Below are 19539 nucleotides of genomic sequence, written 5' to 3' on the forward strand. Positions count from 1 at the left end.
ATCACACCCACTCACATGTACACACAGCCACACACACTCACACATATGCACTCGCACACATACACTCACACATTGTCTGTGCTCAGGGAAGCAAGACTAGCGTGTCACACGTCAGGAGGAAAGGTGTATGTATGGGCTGGTGAACTTGCAGTCTCCCCAGTCATGTCCTTTGCTGTCCCGCAGAACAATAGGGCTTGGGTGACATCAGCATTGCTTCCCTGTTCCCACAGCTAGACTCACCAAAAGCTCCACTGTTTGTCCCAAGATGCCTTTGGAGCTATTTTACCTACAGTACATTGGAGTAGAACAGCTACACAGAAATGTGCCCAGACCGTTAAGTGTAGGTTCAGTGTCTTTCCCCAAAGACCATTCTTGGATTAAGAGGCAGAACAGGGGTGCCTGGTGGCTCAGTCTCTTAAGTGTCTGCCTTCAGCTCAGGTCATGATCCCGGGGTTCTGGGATCAAGCCCTGCGTCAGGCTCGGTGTCGAGCTCCCTGCTCCGCGGGAGTCTGCTTCTCCCTCTACCTCTACCCCTCCCCACTTTGTGTGCACCCTCTCTCTCTCTCTCTCTCTCTCAAATAAATAAATAAATAAAACACTTTAAAAGAAAAAGAGAGACAGAACATTTCTTGATCCCAGAGGCCCCCATATGCCTCCTTCCCGACCCAACCCCTCTTCCAAATCCTAACAGCTTAGATTAACTTTGTCAGGTTTTAAACTTTTTCTTTCTGGTTTTGAACTTTATACAAATGCAATCAGTTCACTTTGATACCTCATAATGACATCCACATCAAGAGACTCAGGGGGCCCCAGGTCAGCGGGAAGCCTGCTTCTCCCTCTCCCTCTGCTGCTCCCCTGCTTGTGTCCCCTCTCTCGCTGTGTCTCCCTCTGTCAAATAGAACAATAAAATCTTTAAAAAAAAAAAAAAAGAAAGAAAATTTAAAAATTAAAAAAAAAATTCTTGGGGCGCCTGGGTGGCTCAGCGGGTTAAGCTTCTGCTTTTGGCTCAGGTAATGATCCCAGGGTCCTGGGATTGAGCCCCGCATCCAGCTCTCTGCTCAGCAAGAAGCCTGCTTCCCCCTCTCTCTCTGCCTGCCTCTCTGCCTACTTGTGATCTCTCTCTGTCAAATGAATGAATAAATAAATAAATAAAATCTTTAAAAAAAAAAAAAAAAAGAAAGAAATTCATAACACCGACACCGTAGGACAAAAGAAGACCAGGAAACAGGTGTACAGAGCAGCATTTGTCAAGCCATTTAGACAAAGAATAAGGAAAGGCTTTGAAGAGTAAAAATGCAGTCCACTGATGCGAGGTGTTCTCTGATCCATCAGGCGAAACTAGCTGCCCAGAGTAAAGTCAGACTTGCTGTAAGGCACAGGCCCTAGAACAAAGGAAGTGAGGTACAACCAGACCTATCCCTCCTTCAACATTTTTCAAAGTGGGTTGAAACCACCACACTGAATTCGGACCCAGAAGATCTGAGTCAGAGTCCCAGCTCTGCCGCTGACTCTCTGCTGACCTGGGTTACTTCGTCTCTCTGCACCTCTGCTTTCTCACCTGTACAGTAGGGGGTGAGAATAATCATAATTACACTTCCATCCATGAGCACTTGCCGTGTGCCAAGCACGGCTCCAACTTACTTCATTTTCTAGATCAGCAAACTGTGGCCTGTGGGCCAAATCTGGTCCCCCACCTATCACACGCTAAGAACCATCCTCACACTTTTAAGTGCTTTGAAAAAAATCAGAAGGATATTTCGTGACACATGAAAACTATGATATTCAAATTTCAGTGTCCATAAATAAAGTTTTATTGAAACAGCCTTGCACATGTCTTTACATCTGTGACTGTTTCCAAGCAGCAGCAACAAAGACCTTATGGCCCACAGAGTTGAAAATATTTACAATCTGACTCTCTACACTCCACGTTTGCTGACCCCTACTCCAAACCCCCTCACCTTGGGCACTCTTTTTAATCATCCCTATGGAACAGATTAAAAAGCTGAGATCCAGAGAGGTTAAGACAACCGGGGGGTGGTGGGCAGCTGATAGTGGGAGGTCTGAGCTAAGTGGGGACACCTGGCTCCAATCCACCCACTCCAGGGAGCTGCCCGCCATATGTGAGGTCCTCTAAGGCAGTGGGCATGACGGCAGTGCTTGGCAAACAGCAGAGAAGTATAGAAACACGGGATAGATGCCTCCCTGACCTCGTGGTAGTCATCAGTGACTGATTCTAAACACAGCTCTCAGAAGGAAATGTCCCAACACCCTACATACACCGCATCCAGCCCAAAGACCTTCTGATTTATGTTAACCATACTCTGTTCATGGCCCGTTATCATAACTAGTCTTTGCAGGGCCATGCTCTTGGCTCCATCCATTCTTTCATTCATTCTCTTTCATCCGCGTAGCCCAAGTCCCTATGATAGTGTCTATCATTCTGTTTGCTGAGTTCTTACAGAATGGGTAGTGTTATTTTATATGCATGTGTTTTTTTAACTTATTTAAATGGAATTGTGTCATTTCTTCTTGTGTCCTCTTTTTCCCTTAGCAACATTTTTGCTCTCTACTCTCCTACCGAGGTGCAACAAATATACAGTAAAATGTGTTATATGCACTGGTCTTAAGTATAAAACTCGATTTTTAAAAAATCTGTGAATATACCTGTCTCATAACCATCTACATCAAAAGAAGACATATTTCCAGCACCCTAAAAGGTTCCCTGGGACCCCCTCCCGGTCCATAAACTATTCCCTTCCCCCATCTGCTGCCAGAGATAACCGCTCCTCCCAACTTCTGTCCCCACCCATTAGTTTAGCTTGTTTTTGAACTTCCTCCTTTTTAATAAATGATTTTTTTAATTTATTTATCAAAGAGAGAGAGAGAGAGAGAGACCACACAAGCAGGGGTAACAGCAGAGGCAGAGAGAGAAGCAGACTCCCCGCTGAGCAAGGAGCCCACTGCTGGGCTTGATCCCAGGACCCTCGGACCATGACCTGAGCTGAAGGCAGGTGCTGAACAGACTGAGCCACCAAGGCGCCCCTTCTTGAACTTCACCTACACGAATCCTGCCATGGGTCCTCTTCCATGTCCTCACCTTGTCTGGGAGATTCCCCTGTGCGGTGTGGGTAGCCGTAGATCACTGTTGGTTTTGTTTTTGTTTTTGTTTTTTTTAAGATTTTATTTATTTATATATTTGACAGACAGAGATCAGAAATCACAAGTAGTCAGAGAGGCAGGCAGAAGTGGGGAGGGAAGCAGACTCCCCTCTGAGCAGAGAGCCCAGTGTGGGGCTCGATCCCAGGACCCTGAGATCACGACCTGAGCCGAAGGCAGAGGCTTTAACCCATTGAGCCTCCCAGGCGCTTCTAGATCTCTGGTTTGAATGGCCCTGTGACACTAAGGTTTTCAGATCTAGCCACGTCCAGTCTGTTGCTTCTCACCGCTGCTCCATGACACATCCGACCCATTTTACCTTCACACTCTGCCAGCGAGGGACACGGGGGATGCCTCAACAACCGTGCTCACCCACCTCCCCGGACCAGGCTGCATGTACATTTCACCGGGAAGAAATGCTCAGAGCTGAATTGCTGAGGCGCAGGGTCTGGGCAGGCAGAATCAGGTGGGTTCTACCAAAGCAGGAGCTGGGAGAAGGAAGAGCTGCTCTGCTGGTCTTCCCCTGACCCCATCGTCCCCTCCCCCTTCCTTTCTAGAAAACCTTTCAGCTCCTCCTCTGTGTCCTTTTGCAGGGCCCAGTTAAACACCCTGCTTCCTGACTGTCACTGCCTCTGTGGCAGCCCGCGCCATCCTCCTGCATTAGAACAAGACGATAATCAATGAACCTGCTAACTCTATTGCAATAAAGGAGCGAGCCCAACCTTATATAATTCTTTTTAATTGTTTTCTCACATTACAAGGGTTTCTTCTTCTTCTTCTTCTTCTTTTTTTTTTTTGCTAAACTTATTCCGCCATAAGTTATGTCGTTTAATTTCTCAAAGTGCTAATAATTTAATTGCTTCCTTCCTGCACACAAAGTGCCTCTGCTGTCCTCCCTCCCCAGCACTGAGATTATAAAACGGAGTTGGCAGGAATACCTAAGAGGGGAGTCTTTTTGGCGGCAGGATTTGATGGGAAGCAGCTTTCTCAGAAGTCAGTGTGTGGGACTGAGAACCTGGCTTGGGACTTCAAAGGGGCATGGGGCCCAGCCAAGCCTGCCTGCTAGCTAGCTCCAGGGGGTTTGTGATAATCACAGGGGAGGGAAGAGGGGAAGAGCTGAGATTAGAGGGGCGGGATGAGGTAAGGGAGCACTGCACACAGAACTTTCCAGGTTCTGAAGGGCTGTCAGGGAAGCTGGGATCCATCTCCAGCAGGAAGGATTTCCATCAGATCCGTCACATTCCTGACAGTCAGGACCCCAAGGAAAGGCGCTGACTGGACCAGGGCAGGGTGGGGAGGGGACAGCTGCTAAAAAGAACTAGCATTGGGGCGCCTGGGTGGCTCAGTGGATTAAGCCGCTGCCTTCAGCTTAGGTCATGATCCCAGGGTCCTGGGATCGAGCCCCGCATCGGCCTCTCTGCTCTGTAGGGAGCCTGCTTCCTCCTCTCTCTCTGCCTGCCTCTTGCGGACTTATGATCTCTGTCTGTCAAATAAATAAATAAAATAAATCTTAAAAAAAAAAAAAAAAAAAAAAAAAAGAACTAGCATTTATCTAACCCTTCCTGACAGCCTGACAACTCTGTTCCCCTAGGTCATCACATTTTGTCTTCACACCCAACGCTCTGAGGTCAGTACTATTATTAACCACTCTTTGACAGATGAGGAAACCGAGGCAAAGAGACGTTTGTTTGCTCATGTCCTCATAGCTCCGGTGACAGAGTAAGAGTCAACCTCCAAAGTCTAGCTTTCGCTCGACACGTGATGCCTCCACCCTCGGACCTGAGTGATGACATCACCATTTAGGGAGCAAGATGAGGGAGGAAGAGGACTCAGAGGACAGCATCAGGGATGAGCTGCTCTTGAAGGTTCCAAGGCCAGTGCCGAGCCCCCACTCTCCCTCCCTCCCTCTTGCCCAAGGTCTGATCCTCAGAATCACTTTGACAACCCCCACACCGCCACACACACCCCAGCCCCGTGACTCCACATTGTCTGTAGGCTATGAGGTCCTTAACAAGGTCTCCAGAACATTGGAAACCCCCAGCCCCACCGTTAATGCCCTCAGCTCCACTACTCTGAGACCCATATTTCCTTGGGGACTGTTGAAACTTTGTAAATGATGTTTCTTTGTCCCGGAACCATTTCCCCTCCCCTAAGGATGAAATTTCACAAGGTCCGGCTCAAATGTTGCCTCCCCGCTTCCAGAAACCTGCCAGGACACCGCAAGCATACCTCTCCCGGAAGAAAACCTGGTCGGCTGCACTGTTGGCATGAGCTTACTCAGTTCCCTCCCCAGCTACTTACTAGCTCTGTGACTTCAGGGAACTCATTTCTCTGAGTCCCACGTGTCTGGTTGGGGGTGAGCATGGGTGAGCATGGGGGCGTTTCGGGTGAGCCCCGAAAGAAAGCTTTGCTGTCGGGATCCATGCATTCCCATCTCCTGGCACACTAGCTGACATGAAAGAGCTGCTTCGTAGATAAATAAAACAGGTAAAATATCTAATTAATTCATTACCCCTCTAGCCCCAGAAACGTTGCTGTGTGTCCCAGTTTGGGACCCCAAATGTAACATCTCTTCTGTTTCCATTAGCTTGGTATTTCCTCTGGAGGGCAGGACTTCCAGGGTTCCACACAAATGAATACCATGTCCCCCACTTCCCCTCCACTCCGTAAAGCAGGCAGCAGAGGGCATCCTGAACCAGGAGTCACAGATGGGAACCACTGTCCACGATGTCCTGCCTCCAGATTTGGAGACTCTAGGGCTTTTCCACCAGCCATCCCTCTCCTGTTCACTTTCCTTTCTCTGGCTCTGGTTATGATTTCTATTATCTGAAACCAACGGAGTCCTTAATAAGGACTCTGCCTCCTCGCCCTGCTCCTCAGGGACAGGCTGTGTATCTCCTATTCTCAGTCTGTTGAGTCCATTCACACAAGGGAAAGAGCACTAGACAGAATCAGAGAGCTTCAGGCTCCAACTATCATTCGGCTGTGTGACCTTGGGCAAGTCACTTACCCTCTCTGAATCCCCAGATTGCAGTGTTACGGTAGAGGGATGTATGACATTCAGCATCATAAAGCCACACAGAGCTTATTCTGATGGCCCCCCTTCCCTGTGACAACTGCCTGCCCTGGGTGACTGGCTAGGGTGGGGTCAGAACTAAATGCCTTGGGGTCTCCAGAGTTTGAGATCCAGAGGGGACCAGGGAAGAGGGGTGGGATAGAGAGCCACCACCATTACCCTGGCCGTGGGACGGTGGGTGACTTGGAAGGCAAGGACAGACAACCTCCTACCAAAGGCACCTAAGTAACCAGGCACCATAAGTGTGTTTGCAGGAACTGGGTTTGCACAAACACACAACTTGCTTCCCCAACACCGTCTGAGCAGAGAAAGCATGCTCTGCAACTCCCAGAGAAGGAACAGGGGAGACCCAAAGTCTCAAGGTTTCCTCCTTCCTCCCTAAAAGGACAGACACACAGATGGGTGTGGCTCTAAAGTTATTCCAATCTCAGCTAGAGCAGCAGAGACCAAATGAGGGCCTGACACCTCAACGTACGGGTGTGAGGGGCCCAGCGTAGAAGGACCTCCAGGAGAAACCACTGTTGAGCAGAGTAGGGGCTAAGCTTTGGGGAAGCCCCTCTGAGCGTAGCTCCCCTCCCCCTTCATGTTGACATCCACTTGGCTGGGTTGCCCTTGGTGCCTCGAACTTGAGTTATGAAAAATGTTATTATTATAACATTACGTTGTTACTCCCCGCCCACCTCCCCGGCTAGACAGGAAGCCTCTGGCAGGTAGAGGCCTGTTTTACATCTCTGTGGACAAGCCCCTTCCCCCTGCCCCCACTCACTTCTTCCTTCGTTCACAAATATTTATTGGCCTCTGAAATCAGACAAGGCTGGGTTAATAGGTTGGCTCTGCCCCTTTCCAGCTGGGCGACCTCAGGCCCATTCCCTCTCCTCCCTGAGCCTGTGTGTTCCCCTCCATAATATGGGGATAACGACAGACCCTCCTCCCCACTCCCTCCCCACCCACACATGAATTTTCGAGAGGATTATATTATTCTCTGCAGGCTTAGAATAATGTCTGGCACCTAGTAAGCTCCCGGGACATGTGAGCTATTTCTATTTTACTTCTAACAGTCCCCCCAAGAGCGGAGAATGTCAATCTTCCCGGCCAGAGGGTAAACTCAAGCCACAGAAGGAACTCGGTGAGTCCGTGTTGGGTGAGCAAATGAGGAAGGATGATTCTGGCACTACAAGGCGTGAACTTTCATAAGAGTCATTGCCAGTGCTGCTCAAGATGGGTCTCCTGGGGTTGACTCCCACACTGACCAGTTCCCGGCTTGGTCCGGAGGAAGAACCACTCGGGCACAGGGTCTTCTGCTCATCTGTCTGGCTCTTGGCTGTTCTTTCAGGCAAGTTTCTCAAGTTTCTCCAGCTGCCTGGCCTCCCCCATGGGGGTGCAGACAGGAGGAGGGGAGCACCAGCCCGAACCCCTTCTTTGTAGGTGGCGGAGGACAGGCCAGAACGGACTCTGGTGACACGGTGGCTGAGCCCTGCTCTGGGAGAAGCTGTCACTTCTCATCCTGTGGCCTCAGGATCCGGTTTGCGGTGACAGGCAGGGCTCTTCCCTGAGGATTCAAAAAAATTTGCGTCTCCATCTCATCCGTAAGTCAGGCTTCAGGAAGGTAAGAGCATGGTGTAACTTGGAGCCCTTTCTTCCCCTCCTTTGGGTTCCCCATTCCTCCATACTCCAGGGGGCTCTGGGAAGTCACCTCACCACACCTGCTCCGCTCAGCCCTCCTGACCTGGGGAAGATACACCTGCAAAGGTCTTTCTTGGCCCCCTGGGCAGGGTTCCTGCTGGAACCAGATAGATCATGGGATGCCTTTGCCCCTGACTTGCCCAGAGATACTTGGCCCTCTCCCTTGGACTGCCCAACTCCTACTCTCCAGTTTAGGTCCTCCATCTACACCTTAAAGGAAAGCTCGGTGATCTTTTCCTGTCAAGGGACAGAGAGTAAATAATGTGGCCTTTCAGAGTCACACATACTGTCTCTCCTCCAGCTGCTCCACTCTTCTGTTGTAGCACAAAAAAGCAACCGGACAATATGGAAACCCGTAAACATGACTGCGTCCTAATAAAGCTATTTATAGCCACTAGAAGTTGAATTTCTTATATTTCTCCTATGTCCTTAATGTTGTTTTTCTTTTGACATTCTCCAATCACTGAAAAAGGTAAGAACCCTTCGCAGCTTACAGGCCATACAAAAACGGGCACTGGGCCCGACTTGGGCCACAGGCCACAGTTTCCCAAGCCTTGCTTCAAAGACTCCAGTCCTTCCGCATCTGCCCCACAATCATTCCCTGGCCACAAACTCTCTTGCACAAACTCCTCTTCAATTCAGCTTCAGCAGGCCATTTGCAAAGCCCCGACTCTTCCAAGGAGCTGAACTGGGCACCACAAGGGGGTATAGAAAAGGAATGGGGCCCCCAGACTGCCCTCGAGGAGCTTTGACCCCAACAGGGGTGTCCAAGACAAGTCCACGGGGGAGACTAATACAAGGTGGAGGAAGGTCATTGTCATAAGAGAGACCTTACCTTGTCCAGTGAATAAGGTCTGACAATGTGCTTGGCAAAGTTTGAGGAGAGTAACCAGCTTGCTGGGGGAAGAAATGTACCAAGAAAGACTTCATGGAGGAAATGACATTGGAAATGAACTACGGGAACAGGAACTCTAGGAAAGAATTTTTCATCCTAATCTTCCTTCTTCCACACAAAGGGTGACCTCTGGCTTTTACACAAAAATATTGTGACCCATTAGCTATTCTCCTGGCTTCATACCCATAATGCTATCACCAGATGGTGGGCTCCTTGGGGCAGGGGTAGGGACCTAACTCATTTCTAAGCCTCCAGCCCCCAAGAACATGTTTCTGGCACAAAGTATATTTTGGTAAATGTTTGTTGAGGTTGAACTTAGGTTGGGGTTGAGAGAGAGGATGACAAAGTATTTTTTTAAGATTTTATTTATTTGATGGGTGCCTGGGTGGCTCAGTGGGTTAAAACTTCTGCCTTCGGCTCAGGTCATGATCCCAGGCCCCTAGGATCGAGTCAGGCATTGGGCTCTCGGCTCAGAAGGGAGCCTGCTTCCTCCTCTTTCTCTGTCTGCCTCTCTGCCAACTTGTGATCTGTCAAATAAATAAATAAAATCTTTTTTAAAAAAAGAAAAGATTTTATTTACTTTAGGGGGCACCTAGGTGGCTCAGTTGGTTAAGCAACAGCCTTCAGCTTAGGTCATGATCTTGGAGACCCAGGATCAAGTCCCACATCAGGCTCCCTGCTCAGCAGGGAGTCTGCTTCTCCCTCTGAACTCTCACCTCTCATACTCTCTCTCTCATTCTCTCACTCTCTCAAATAAATAAATAAATAAATAAAATATTTTTAAGAGAAAGATTTTATTTATTTGAGAGAGAGAGAGAGAGTGTGTGTGTGTGTTGGAGAGGGGCAGAGGGAGAGGGGGAAGAAAATCCCAAGCAAACTTCAGAGGAACTGGACCTGGGGCTCGATCTCACAACCTAAAATCAAAAAAGTCGGATACTTAACCGACTCTGCCACCCAGATGCCCCAGATTTGTTTTTTCTAAGATTTATTTATTTGACAGAGAGCGAGAAAGCTCATCCTCACAAGTGGCGGGGGGCAGTCAGAGGGAGAAGGTGAGGAAGAGAATCCTCAAACAGACTCCCCGATGAACAGGGACCCCCAGGATCATGAGCCAAATCAAGAGTCAGACACAATCAACGGAGCCACCCAGGAGCCCCAAGGATGACAAAGCTTTAATGGAAATTGAACCAACCAGGTTGTATTGTTCCCTCTAATTTCCTCCAGCTCCCCAGGCCCCAGAAAGGCACTTTGAGGGAACACACCAGCTGTCCTGGGCACAACCTAAGAGTCTCAGAGGAGACCCCTTATTCTGGAAGAATTACTGCAGCCTTCTGTCTTCCTAAAAATGAACCCACAATCCTCCCATCTCTGACAGCCACTTCCTGCCTCTTTTTTTTTTTTTTAAGAGTTTATTTATTTATTTCACAGACAGAGACCACAAGGATGCAGAGAAGCAGGCAGAGAGAGAGGAGGAACAGGCTCCCTGCTGAGCAGAGAGCCTGATGCAGGACCATCCCAGGACCCTGGGATCATGACCTGAGCCAAAGGCAGAGGCTTTAAACCACTGAGCCACCCAGGCACCCCACTTCCTGCCTCTTAACTGGACCCCCCACTTCTCTGCCCAAAAAGGCGGTGTCCCTTAGACATCCCAATGGCCACAGCAGACTGGGCTCTGGGGGCCTCAAAGCCAACTCCCCTAGAATCCAAATGAACCTGACCACCAACACCCAGGGAATGAGATAGGTCCCTCCCTCGAAATTGGCAAACCAGAACCTTGGCTGAACAGCTACGGATGTGTGCCCAAACAGCATGAGGAGAAGCAGGAGGAATAATCTGGATGGACTGAAAAGAGCCCCCCCCACCCCAACACCTCTTACTTTTTCCTTCTCACTCTGGCCATCAGGGCTGACTGACCTCTCTGAGAAGAGTTCTCTGGTGACTGAGACTCAGCTTTTCCCACCATGGGTGCCCTTGACCCTGAAGCTACCCCACCACTGCCCACAGGCCCTGCTGCCTATCCAAACGTCAGCCCGCACACAGGGAGCCCGAGGTGGAGGAGTCAGTGAAGTGAAGTTGCACCAGGAAAAGGGAACAGCCACAGGGACCTTGCACCTGCCTGTATGTGCCCAGACATACAGAGAGAGACCAGAAAATGGCTTGCTCTTCTGAACTTGGCATCGACTACACATTATCTCTAGCCCTCTCACTCCTATGAGGTCATTGAAATCCAGAGCCAAGGGGGATCTTATTATCCCCACGGTACAGAGGAAGAAACTGATCTTCAGAGAGATTGCATGACTCACCCAGATCAGGAAGCCAGTCGGAGGCACAACCAGGATTTGGATCCGGGCCTATCTCAAAACTCATGCCAGTAACACCAGAGTCAGTCTAAGACTGTGCCTACGGCTCCAGCAAAGCAGAAGCACCACATTTTTTTTTCTTTTAAATACTTAAGAGTATCCACGCACCTGGTGGCTCAATCGGTTGGGCGGCCGACTCTTGGTTTCAGCTGGGGTCAGGATCCCAGGGTCCCAGTGATGAGGGAGCAGGAGGCTGGCTGAGGACAAAGCAAGAGCTGGCACCTTGCACCCCCTCTTCACCCTTTCTCCTCCATGCACCCCCTCTTCACCCTTTCTCCTCCATAAGTGTAGCATCCCTCAGGCAGCCCTGACTGCCATGAACAATAAGCAAATAGTTAACTTGCAGAGCTCACAATCCTGCTAGACAGGAGTCTCCCTTGGCTTACAAATGTCCTAAATCTCACTAACAAAGACGATTGATAGCAGGATTGTGAGACCCCACCAAAAAGTCTCCCAAAGATCTTAATGTTAATGGCTGGTCTAAAGACAACATTGATCCAGCAGCAAGGGCAAGGCCTCCGGCAGGCCTGGAACATCCTGGCACCTTGTAGGCCCTCTTTAGCATATGAAAACTCCACTGACACCTCCCTTCCCCTCACCTTCCCCCAACAGCAGGGTACATAACCTGCCATCCCTCACAACCCGGGGCAGCAGCTCTTCCTGCCCACGGGTCCTGTCCCCGTGCTTTAATAAACCACCATTTTGCACCAAAGATGTCTCAAGAATTCTTTCTTGGTCATCGGCTCCGGACCTCAGCCCACCAAACCTCACCTAGGTTCTAGAACTTCATCACCAGGATCCAGCCCGGGCACTCAGCTGGGAGTTGGCTTGAGGTTCTCTCTCACTCTCTCTCTCTCTTTCTGTCCCTTCCCCCACTGGCACTCACACACATGCACGCTCCCTCTCTCTCTCTCTTAAGTAAACCTTTAAAAAATAAATAAATAGGAGGCATCTGGTTGACTCAGTCGGTTAAGTGTCTGCCTTCGGCTCAGGTCATAATTTCAGGGTCCCGGGATCAAGCCCCACATTGGGCTCCCTGCTCAGCGGGGGAGTCTGCTTCTCCCTCTGCCTCTGACCTTCTGACCCTCCCCCCTCTCGTGCTCTGTCTCTCCTTCTCAAGTAAATAAAAAAATAACATCTTTACAAATAAATCAATACATACATACCTACCTACATACTGTGGCATTGGTAAGGTAAAAATCAAACCTTTCTGCACCTCCTCTAAGTTATTCTATGGTTTCTATTGTTTGTATTTTAATTGCACGGCAGGTGGGACAATAGGCACAGCTGTTGCAACAATACAGAGAACAGCCTCCAGAAGTTCTAGTTCAGCTGGAGGAATTGCTTCTTGAACTACCTGTTCTCTGGTTGAGCCAGCCTCTACTGGGATGAAATGTCTTTGGCTCGGGATACAGTCAGGCCTCGGTGCTCACCGTTGCACGGTGTGTGTGTAAGTAAACATAGGAGAGGAGATTCCTTTCAGTGTTGTGAGGTCTCTGTTTGTCGTATGGAGATACGCAGGGTCCGTGTCACCAAGAGCATACAAGAAACTGAAGGTCTGGGTTAGACAAATGGGTTGCCAGGGGAGAGATTACAACATCCCACTGGAGAATATTATAGGACTTCGGAATTTTGGACCATGTGAGTGCCTTACCTATTCGAATAAATCAGTAAGTGCTCTACAATGGTTACAACCTCAGTTTAAGCAAAAACAACCTAAAATGTGCATTTTGGGGGTGCCTGGGTGGCTCTGTTGGTTGGGCGACTGCCTTAGGCTCAGGTCGTGATCTCTGGGTCCTGGGATCCAATACTCCCTCTTCCACTCTCCCTGCTTGTGCTCTCTCTGTTTCTCTGCCAAATAAGTAAATAAAATCTTAAAAAAAAAAAAAAAGAAAGAAAAAGAAAAAGAAAAGAAAAGTGCATTCTGTGACTTGTTTTCAACGCAGCCCAAAAACAAAGGTCTGGTTACTGCCTTGGAGCAAAGCAGAGAGACAACTACAGCGAACCAAATGAGATCTAAAATCTTACCAAATGGGATTCATGAGGAATAAGGAAGCAGCCCGGGAAGTCAGGAAAGCAAAAGGGAGGAAACTGGGCAGAGAAGGGATCTGGTACCAACTAGGAGGTGGGGAAAGAGGCCAAAGCTTTCCCAGCGTGAGTTTGCATTGAGGGTGGGGTGAGGGCAAGGAGGAGACCTTTATTTTATTATTATTATTTTTAAAGATTTTATTTATTTATTTGACAGAGAGAGATCACAAGTAGGCAGAGAGGCAGGCAGAGAGAGAAGAGGAAGCAGGCTCCCTGCCAAGCAGAGAGACCGATGCAGGACTCCATCCCAGGACCCCAAGATCATGACCTGAGCTAAAGGCAGAGGCTTAACCCACTGAGCCACCCAGGCGCCCAGGAGGAGACCTTTATAGAGAGAGGAGCCCAGCCGGTGATTCGAGCCCTTGAGATACCCGGGAAGTCAAAATAGCGGAAGCCACGGAGAACCAGCCCCTCACACACCACTAGAACTTCGGGGACCCGTCACCCATCTGAGACTCGGTTTCCTTGTCTATAAAATGAAGGATTTGGCCCAGAAAGATCTCCAGGTGCCTCCCAGCTCTAATATTCTCTGATTTGACAGCTGCAGCCTTCGGCAAACGTGCATAAAATAGATTAGTTTTAAGCAGTAGTAAAAACGAAGCTGAAAATCAGATTTATCATTTTAATTAAATATACTTTACACTCTCAATTTCTAGGGAGCCAAATGCTAGCTCCCCCCCCATCAGTTTTCCCTTCGTGGGAGACATTCATGCCTGATGTGCAATTTCAGAAAATGCCGAACCGCCCCCTAAGAGGACCCACAATTAACAAGACCCTACCAGGTATTTCTTATCAGGAAAGTGGGAATTGTTGGGGAGAGGGGGAAGGACATAAATAGGAAATGTCAGGGAGGGGAGGGTCACGTGGGGTCAGGGTACTGAGAACAACTTGCTTTCGTCTCCTCTCTTCCCTCTAGAAGCCTAGGTAGCCCTGAAACTGGGTGAAGCTGGATGGGACCCAGGAGCTAGGAGCTGGGTCCCCACCCCCATGACATAAAGCAAATTGTTCCCTGAACTTTAGAGCAATCCACTATAAAATGGACCTAAAAACACCAGCTTCAAGGAGAGCTAGGCCAGTGTAAGAGAACGTATCTGAGAACATTTAGGAAGTGTAAAGCGTGTGTGCAAACGCTGTGTTTTGGAAACTCGAACTGGGATCCAAAATGCCTGGTCCCCTCTGATTAGGTACTATGTCATCTCAGCATGCTAGTCCTTCCCCTCTGCTAGTCCTTTCTCCCAGCCACACACTTTCTCCACTCAGGCACTCGGTCCCCACAGAGACAGAAGAAAGCAGATTCACCCCGAAGGGTGTGTCATTTCCTGGGCTCTGGGCTCCACGTCCCCAGCCCGTAAATTAACAAATGTGGTTGTAAATTACCAGATGACTCTGGGCTGGGGTCACCAGTGGGATGGACCAGAATCAACAGGAGAGATAAATCTACAGCTGCGGGGGGCTCCCTGAGTCACAGGGGAGCCCCAACATGGCTCAGGGTCAGTCAGGGGCTGGGAGTGGTAACAGAGGACTTTCTGTTGTGAAAAACAAAAACACTTGGAAACAAAACTGAGAATCCCCACGCCAACCACTCTTCCCCCCAAAACAGTCCAGAATGAGTCAAGTGCAAGGCTTCTGCCTGCTGTGGCGTTCTCTGCCACAGCCTTAGCGACGCGGGGTATCCCCTCAGTTGCCCACTTCTCATGATAAGAGCAAATATAGATGCTTAGAAAACAAGGAGAGACTAAGTGACATGAACGGTGTTTCGTCTTTAAAGACAGAGAAATGGCCTTTGCTGAGTAGACACTCCCTCCCACCCCCGGCCCCAGCAGGAGCTGCGGCCCCTCATCATTCAAGTCTGCACTCAGTTAAAAAGGGGAGCGTTCTGGACTCTGCCCAACTGGCCCCAATTCCATTCTAATCCTTCAGGCCGCTGACAGTTTGTCTGTTGGTCTCTCTTTGACAAAAAGTGGGGGAGGGGCAAATCAAAAGAGAAAAAGGATCTTCCATCCTGCAGCTTTCAGACAGATCTTGCTGAGCTGGGGCACTTGGTCTCTAAGTAGATGGTTGAAAGCCAAATTAATAGGGGAAGAGACAGAACAGGACAAGGAAGGTTTTGCATTTTAGGGGGAGTCCCGAATGGCGGCAGGCGGCACGTATGAAAAGCTGAAGTCACCAACACCTTCTAAAAATAAAAATGGCTCTCCTCGGGGGCCAGTTGGTCTCTTTGGCCTTCCAGACTCTTGCCAGCATTAGGCTCAACCATTCTCCCTGGGACAATATTCCAGATGAAAGGAGGACGCGTGTATTCCGCCTGGTTTAAAAACACTGAAAGGCTAGGTAGGGGCTCCCAGCTGGCTCAGTCAGCAGAGCGTGTGACTCTTGTTCTCAGGGTCATGAGTTTGAGCCCCACATTGGGTGTAGAGTGCAGAGTTTACTTAAACATATATAAAAAACAAAACAGAATAAAATATATCTATTGGGGAGCCAGGCTGGTTCATTCAGTAGAGCACACAGTTCTTGATCTCAGGGTTTTGAGTTTGAGCCCCACACTGGGTGTAGCGATTACGTTTAAAAAAAAAAATCTTTAAAAAAATATTTAAAGGCTCTTGACGGGGTTTCTTTTTTTTTTTTTTTAAAGGTTTTATTTATTTATTTGATAGAGAGAGATCACAAGTAGATGGAGAGGCAGGCAGAGAGAGAGAGAGGGAAGCAGGCTCCCTGCCGAGCAGAGAGCCTGATGTGGAACTCGATCCCAGGACCCTGAGATCATGACCTGAGCCGAAGGCAGTGGCTTAACCCACTGAGCCAACCAGGTGCCCCTTGACGGGGTTTCTGACAAGTTCTTATACAGCTCCCCCAAAAGATGTCTCCTCAGGAGGAATCCTAAAATCAGCTTCTCCCGGGGATTGGCTTGGCCCCACGGAGGTCACTGTGTCCGTCCCTCTCCTCCTGAGACTATCACAGCTGCCACACCGAGACGAGGGTCTCTCCCAGGAACTGGAGTTTCTCCCCCCAGATTCCTGACTGCCAACTCCATCTGCTATGGGAGAGCCACCCTGTCCTCATACCCTGAGAGTCAGGGTGACACGATCACCTTCGATTTCTCCCAAGGTTCTTGAGTATAACCCACCACAATACCCAAGAGAAAGAGAAGCCCGGTCTCCAAGGATTCATCATTTTTAAAAATATTTTGCTTATTTATTTTTTTAAAGATTTTATTTATTTATTTGAGAGAGAGAGAGACAGAGTGAGAGAGGGAACACAAGCAGGGGGAGTAGGAGAGGGAGAAGCAGGCTCCCTGCTGAGCAAGAAGCCCGATGCTGGGCTCGATCCCAGGACCCTGGGACCATGACCGGAGCTGAAGGCAGACGCTGAAGGACTGAGCCAGCGAGGAGCCCCTATTTATTTACTTCAGAGACAGGTTAAGAGCAGGGAGAGGGGCAGAGGGAGCCAGAATCCTAAGCAGGCTCCACACTGAGCACGGAGTTGGATAGCTGGATGCCTGAATGTGGGGCTCGATCTTACCACCCAGAAATCATGACCTAAGCTAAAACCAAGAGCCAGACACTCAACCGATTCACCCAGAGGCCCCTTCTAAGACCTCATCTTTAGGACTTTTCTCCTGAGACAGCTCTCCTCTACAGGGTGCCCTCTGGAATTGAACCAGACATCAGTTTTATCTGTACTTTTCCTCTTAAGCCTGACACGCTCCCAGCCAAGCTGGCTAGAAGGGCTCTCTTTTCTGTGGGGTGTCAAGGCTTCCACTCAGGCTAAGTGGAAGGTGGACGTGGGCAAGGGAAGCTGTTACACACCACCCCCGCTCAAGCACATCCTCCAGAAATGGTGCCTTTCCAACCACATTTTAAGGTCGTATATATTGGCAAGATACATGTAAAGACATCTGTGATGAGCAGTGCATTGGGTGGCTCAGTCATTAGACGTCGGCCTTCGGCTCGGGTCATGGTCCTGGCGTCCTCAGATTGAGCCCCACATTGGGCTCCTTGCTCAGAGGGAAGCCTGCTTCTCCCTCTCCCACACCCCCTGCTTGTTTTCCCTCTCCAGCTGTCTCTCTCTTTCTCTGTCAAATAAATGAATACATTTTTTAAAAAAAGACATTTACAATGCCATTAGCCCAGTGGTTCTTTTTTTTTTTTTTTTTAAGATTTTTTTCTTTATTTATCTGACAGAGATCACAAGTAGGCAGAGAGGCAGGCAGAGAGAGAGGAGGAAGCAGGCTACCTGCAGAGCAGAAAGCCCGATGCTGGGCTCGATCCCAGGACCCTGGGATCATGACCTGAGCCGAAGGCAGAGGCTTAACCCACTGAGCCACCCAGGTGCCCCATAGCCTAGTGGTTCTTAACCAGGAGGTGGAGAAGGAGGCAGGGGTTGGTCTCAGATCTGCCGGGTGATGACCCTGATGAAAGTCACAGCCCTTCCAGACAGCAGAGTGCACCAGTATGGCCATATGGCCGGAAGCCAGAGCAGCAAGCTGGCCTCAGTGGGCGGCACATCCATGAATCCAGGCTTCGATACCCTACGCTTTGGAGGGAGCGATGTGAAAGTGGGACTGGGAGCCAAGGACCAAAGAAAGCCCACGAGTGGCACTTTGTTTTCGGTGGTCCTGACCCACCAGTCCACGGGGAAGAAGATCCCATCGTATCCCATCCCTACTGCCTGACCCTGTTCTCTCGTTCATTCCCCCTGGTGACAGATCTAGTCTGGGAGCCACTGAAGGGGCATAGGACACCACTTGACCCTGTTTATCTCATTCATCTGGCCTTATGGAGCTGTCTCCTTGGGTTACCTCCTGAATTCCACCCTTTATGCCACTGGGACTCTGAGCTCTTCCAGACACTGGGGAAGCCAGGCCTTTGAAGACATTTCTGTCCCCCCTCACAGGTAGACTGAAAGATCACTCACCCCCTGCCACTACACTCTCTGAAGGGGGCCTGGGAGAGCTGGCTTCTGACCTCCTTGGCTCTTGGTCTTCTGGTCTGACCCAGGTGCCTCTCCCTTCTCACAGTGTCATTGCTACTGCATTCTGCCCAGCCCTCTGAGCAAGCCCCAGGCTGCTTTTATACGAATATTTGCATATCTAAAACCCACATGGACACTTTGTAACTTAGGCTCCTGGGAAACAGGTCAGAGTCCAGCCCCAATATACTACAAAGAAGCTTTTACCCAGGCGACCTCTTTCCAAGGTGTTTTGGGGGGTGGGTATACCAGGGTTATGTTGGGCTTCATCCGTGAAGCCAGGTGTCCAAGAGGGGACTTCGAACATCCTTAATCTGGAGAAGTTCACATGTCCACGTCCTAGCTTGGGAGAGTCCCCCAGCCAACCTGTCGTGTGTTCCCTCAATGTATAGTCCCTGTGACAAAAAGTCAGCTTGGGGTGCTCTCAGCCTGTTGAGTGGACCCTTGGAATGGATGTGTGTTTGCAAGGCCTCAGTTTCCCCATTTGTAAAGTGGAAAAGACCCCTTACAGGATCACCAGAAATTGAACACTGGACATGAGCAGTAAATGTTGCTTGTCATGAAGTGATTTCCAACAGAAACCTCTATTCCTTCCTTTCCCCCAGCTATCCCAAGCCCTGGAAAAGGCTCGACTGTTCCCCCTGGAGATGTAGCTGTTCGGAGTCTGGGTGTTGAATCTGAGGCCAGGTGACAGTAGGGGCAATAGCAGCGAATGGCATTTTGCCTCACTCAGCCAGCCTGCTGAGCCAGAGCCGGAGGAAGAGCCGGAGGAGGGGGTGGCTCTCAGCTGGGACCCCGGATGGGGAGTAGAAAGGAAACACTTACTCTCAGGAGAGCTGGGGACTTCCAGAGAAATGCAAAGGCTCAGAACCACCGAGGGCCCCCACCTCGAGCGCCCCCTCTGGGACCCACTGGAATCTTTTTCATTGTCATGGAGACTACTACTTTGGAGCTGCTTTCCTAGAAGAATCCTCTGTCCTCCTCCCCGACTTCTTTTGGCCCTGAGACACAAGCTCCTCCCTGAACTGGTTCCATCCAGCCCATCCAGCCCAAAGCTGGGATTTGCTGGGGCTTGTCTCTCCTGCTTTGGGCAAGCTTCCTGCTAAGCTCGATTAATTTGGTCTTTATTGCACATATTCACTGAACTAGTATTTCAAGGGACTCTCCTAAGCATGAAACAGCTGGGGGAAAATTTTAAGAGACAAAAGAGACCTCCTCAGGACCTAGAGAGCTCACCATACTTCGGGATGATCATGAGGCAGAATGGAAGACATTGACAACAGAGATACAGGTGAGAATGTTGTGTGGGGTCG

Source organism: Mustela lutreola, chromosome 15, assembly GCF_030435805.1.
Source record: "Mustela lutreola isolate mMusLut2 chromosome 15, mMusLut2.pri, whole genome shotgun sequence".
NCBI classification, from domain to species: domain Eukaryota; kingdom Metazoa; phylum Chordata; class Mammalia; order Carnivora; family Mustelidae; genus Mustela; species Mustela lutreola.